At 48.3% G+C, this 4997-nt stretch overlaps 2 pseudogenes; both read right to left on the reverse strand.

Moving 5' to 3' along the window:
* Positions 1-1515: 1515 nt before the first annotated feature.
* Positions 1516-3869, reverse strand: LOC149326358 (uncharacterized; annotated as a pseudogene).
* A 48-nt stretch (positions 3870-3917) lies between these two features.
* LOC149326359 (uncharacterized) lies at positions 3918-4695 on the reverse strand (annotated as a pseudogene).
* Positions 4696-4997: the final 302 nt, after the last annotated feature.

The following is a 4997-nucleotide window of genomic DNA, read 5'->3' on the forward strand; positions in this document are numbered from 1 at the left end:
TTTGGAGTCCAGGCCGGCGCAATGTGTTTAATGTTTTTATGTTTTTAGTCAGTGGCGTATGGTATAAATTTCCCTTGCTGGACTAAAATATTTACAGTTGCTAGCCAGCGCTCGTGTCTCTTTTTGTCCTGTATGTTGCGCTAACGATTTTTGTGTCATGAACCAACTAGCCCATCTAATTCTTGTCTTGGTCACATCACTCCCACGGTCCTTTGGCTCACGCGGCTTCGTATTCAGTGGATTACAGGGGCCTGTCAGCTCCCCTGGCTGTTTGGCTCACCTTCAGAATTTCGTGATCCTAGCTCTGTTCAGGCTTTTGCAACAGCGTGCCCTTGACACTACGGGCACGATTGTGCGAGCCCTAAAACACAAAGAACCTTCCGGTCCAAGAAGAGTCCCAGTGATTAGATGACATTCTTGTGCAAGCTCCCTCAGCCAATTTCCCATGGTTGCCCACTCTTCTAGAACACCGAGCTGCATTTAACCTCCGTGCATATTAATTTCCGTTCTCACTGCTCTTCTCGCTTAAACCTCTGCATCGATCGAGCATGTCCAATCAGTGCTCATATTGGTGATGTCCCTCCTCACATTATTGCATCTCCCTACGCTGTTTCCGTTGTTGGCGACCTTGGCGATGGACTGGTGCGCATTACGTCGAAATTTTGCTGTTGTTACCTCTTGCACTCGACCCGTGCACGCGCTCTTATTCGCACTGGTGTAAATACTCAGGTCATTCTCCCTGAGGTTGTTCGTCGTCGTCCTGGCTCTTTCGAGCGTTAGTCGCTCTCTCGCGCCGCTTCTGATGTCTACAGGTCCTGGGCGCCCAGACGGCCTATACTGGCGAGGGATTCCTCTGCGCCTGCGGCCTGGACATCGATTCGCGCCAGCGTTCACCGTCCCTACTACATGCATCTTTTTCCTTCCGTCCCGACGTTCATTTCATGCTGCTTTGTCTATCGTTTTTTCTCTCATTCTGCGCTGATTGCACCACACTACCTTGACATCTTTCTTTTTCCACCACCCTTTCGGCGCTTGGCTTCCTTCATGGTTTCGCCGTTGAGTTCTACAAGAACTGTTCCGTACATACGTCCGTACATACAGGCATGGGTTCATGCATATTCTTGCGTTCCTTCCTTACCGGCCAAATATGACTTAAGTTCTTGTTTCTATATTTTATTGTGACCTTGTGTTTTTTGTTTCTCGTGGATATGTTTTTGCTTACGTCTTCAATGGTTCAATTCGATTCATTTTCTGGAGCAATGACCATTCCAGTCCAATTTTACTCTGGAGGTAAAAAAGCCAGGATAATTTTCAGTCGTTCCTACTCCAACAACGTGTGAACAGCTGAATTTCTATCACAAATGGAGACCACAGCAGCAAGGCCACAGTTCAAACTTGCACTGACTGTGCAGCGAACTTTTCAGCAGGCAGTTTCTTCAATTATATTAGAGACTATGCCAATCTACAAGATGGGCAGTGTCAAAGAACTAGCGAATGATATCAATGCTGTAGACCCTACAGCTGCCTCTGCACCTTTCCAGGCTCCTGCAGAGTACAGAGGGCAAAACACATGCCTAGAACAACCAAACTCTGTTTTCCGGAGCTCCCAAAGCCGCTGCAACCAAGAAGGCAAAAAATGATGATGGAATTCGGTGAGTTTAACAGCACATGTTTACACCCAGACCATTTTTGACCATATCTAATCACTAGTTATCGCCCGAGACGCCCGAAACACGCTCAGAGCGTGTTCTAGACATGCGTTTTGCCCTCTGTACACATACACCTATGTATTACAATCCAGCTAGATGTGGATACAAGTGTAAGTAATGTGTTTTGCACAGAAAACATGAAACAGCAATCATTATCGTGGTTCTTTTGCTAGGCAACGTTTTATGTCAGCATCAGAAAAGTCCCTAAGCTAAGGTGGTGATGACAAACAACAGAGTGGGGACCATGGTGAAGTTCGCAAAGCCAGAAGACATGGTGGAGGTCGCCCGCGAACAATGTCTCCCGAAGCGACTACTGAGCATGGGCCAGCAAACACAGTAGATCTCGCCCAACTTGAAGCAAAGCAGTGGCTTCGTTCCAGCAAACGTGAACTGATAAATGCTAGACCCAGAGGCATGCATCACATGACTGCATAAGGTGCATGTTCGTTGCCAAGTTAGCCATTTTCTCAGAGGTCAGTATGGAGATAGCCACTCTTAAGAGCTAACATTGTTGCATCAAAGAGCCACTTGACCTCCCAAGCACAGATAGTGCTGCAAAAGAAAATAACTGCAAGAGAGTCCTTCAGCTAAGCCAGTGACGGCAACAAAGTGGGAAACCTGGTGGAACTCACTAAGCTAGAAGTCAATTTGGAGGTCACCCACAAATGCGGTCTGTCGAAGATACTACAAAGCGTCTACCTGCCGCGGTGGCTAAGTGGCTAGCGTTCTCGGCTATTGAGCCGGAGGATCTGGGATCCACAGCGGACGCGTTTCGATGAAGGCGAAACACAAAACACTCCCGTGTGCTGTGCGACTGTGGTTCAAATTAGATTGGAGCCCTCCACTACGGTGCCCCTCATGGGCTTCAGGAAGTAAAACCTCCCAATTTAAAATCTTTGCTTTAGGTTGGATGAGATCTACAAAGTAGTGGCTTCTTTACATAGTACTGCAGTGTTCAGCGCGTTAGTGGCACGACACTGGTGGAGTGTACTAGAGGACTGCTGTAGTAGTACCACTCCACAACTGCACAGTTAGGTGCCAAGGTGGTTTACTGCATAATAAGCCACGCAGTCAACACTGAGAACCAGTCCGAATTACTGCAGTTTTCGCAGGATTGCAAGTTAACACTGAAAGTCAGCATTTATTATGCTAAAACTTTTTAAGATTAAATTCTGCTGCACTGTCATACATGCTCAATTCAAGCGTACTTTCTTATTTTTATTTCTCAATTGTGACGGGAGCAGACTGTTGCTGCCGTTTAGCCCAAATACGAAAGACATATCACCTTCCTCCTCGAACAACAATCCTCAGATTACCATGCTTAGCAGTTACTATCCCTGAATAAAAGTTTGTGCGGTCACCCAGTTACTTGTGATGGCATCTCAACAGTCCTTTGACTGCTTGATATAATGAACCGATATTGTTCACTACACACATTGAGAGCCGGCATTTTGCCCCTACCATCCAGTGTTCTCACCTAAGTTTTACAGTACGCGCTGAAAAATGAAGGCATGGATCAGATCATTCACAATGTATGTATAATGTTTTTGGCACCTGTTCAACAAATCAGATATGTTTACACTCTGATTCAATTAGAACCTCAGGATGCGGTGACAGGCCAGACTCAGATAGTTGAGGAAGCAGCGCCGTTGCGGTTGTCTCCGTTGGCTCATATGAAGCTGCTGGTGCCACAGACTCCTGCCCGGGCACCAAAGGAAGCTCATGGGCAGCCGGAAGAGGCATCAAACGCCCCTCCCGAGGAAGATTTTGCTGCCTCAGTTCATAGCGAGTGGCAGATTCTGCCACCTGTACATGCACAAGAAGCTTTGATGGCTGCGGTGGTTCTGATTGAGCAGGCACGGCAGGCCCTGTTTCCCGTGCAGAGATCGCCATAGGCACCATCAGTTATGTAACGTGATCAAACAACTTTGTCGTTTCGTGTGGCAGTTTGGACGAAGCTGAAGTCACCATGAGCTCCTCCGCAGCTTCCATTGCAAGGCGCTGCAACTACATCTTGGAGAGAGTAGCAGACTTCAGCTGTTTTGCAAGAAATGCCTATATGCTAGCTCCCAACAGGAGTTTAGATTCAGATGGTTCTGAAAGAGGTGGCAACTCCCGCAATCACCCTGGCTCCAGTGCAGGTGTAGCTGCAGGCTCCATGGGCTTTTCAACGCGCTCCAGCACTCCTGCTCTTTATTGTGGCACTTCTCAGAAAGCCAAAGGGACATGTTCCTGCAGAGCTTCCGTTACATGACCCTGCCGTTCCAGTGGAGGGCAAGTGGAAGACTCCACCTGCTTCGCCTGCGGCGCCTGCACAATTGCGTCCAACAGCCATTTGGACTGGCGTGATTCTGAAGTAGGAGGCAGCTCTGGCACAGGCCTTATGTCTGGTGCAGACATGGACGCAAGCACAATTGGCTCTTTGACGGGCTCCAGCACTCTTGCCATTTCGTGTGACAGTTCGGACGAAACTGAAGTTGCCACAAGTTCCTTAACATCTTTCATTGGACGATCCTGCTGCTCATTCACAGATTCCCGTATGCAAACCTCTGATAGTCGTATGGATTGAGCTGATTCTGACAGAACAGTCACTTCTGGCACTAGCCCTGGCTCTGGTCCAGAGATGGACGCAAATGCCATTAACTATCTGAGGTGTTCCAGCATCTCTGCCACATGTCCTGTTGCAGTTCGAGCCAAAGGCACCACAGGTTCCTCCACAGTAGTAGGCTGTCGAGATACCTGCCTGTCGAGATACCAGGCCTGCCGAGATACCTTCACACAAGCCTCGAAGAGTCGTGTGGGTTGGGATGGATATGAAGGAGGAGTCAACTCTGGCACTGGCTCTGATGGAGAGGTTTCTGGCTTTGGTGTGAAGGGCGCTGACTCTGGCGACCAGGCCAACCCGTGGGGGTTCTGAGGGCAGCTCTGGCAAGGTCACCTCAGATATGCCAACCTTGCTTTCCTCCCCACCACGTGGAGGAGGTTTTTATTGTCTCTCATAAAGTGGGGAAGTTATTCAACTCAGATGCTAACCTGCGCTATGCCACAAGCTATAACACTGGGCGTGGGTGCATCAAGATCAGGTGAACAATAACAGGCGCTAGTTGGTAGTTTATTGTACACAAAACCGCACCAGACTGATCACTGAAACATGAAGCCATATTTGTGCGTCCTAGTTGTTTAATTATCACTCCTGCGTGATTTTCTGCGCAACGGTTTCAGGAGCTTGGGGAACAAATGCTGACATAATTCTAGCTCGTCGCTCCTGTTGAGCATTTAGAGCCTAGA

This window comes from Amblyomma mixtum, chromosome 10 (genome assembly GCF_055824585.1).
Source record: "Amblyomma mixtum isolate Tamu chromosome 10, ASM5582458v1, whole genome shotgun sequence".
NCBI classification, from domain to species: Eukaryota; Metazoa; Arthropoda; class Arachnida; order Ixodida; family Ixodidae; genus Amblyomma; species Amblyomma mixtum.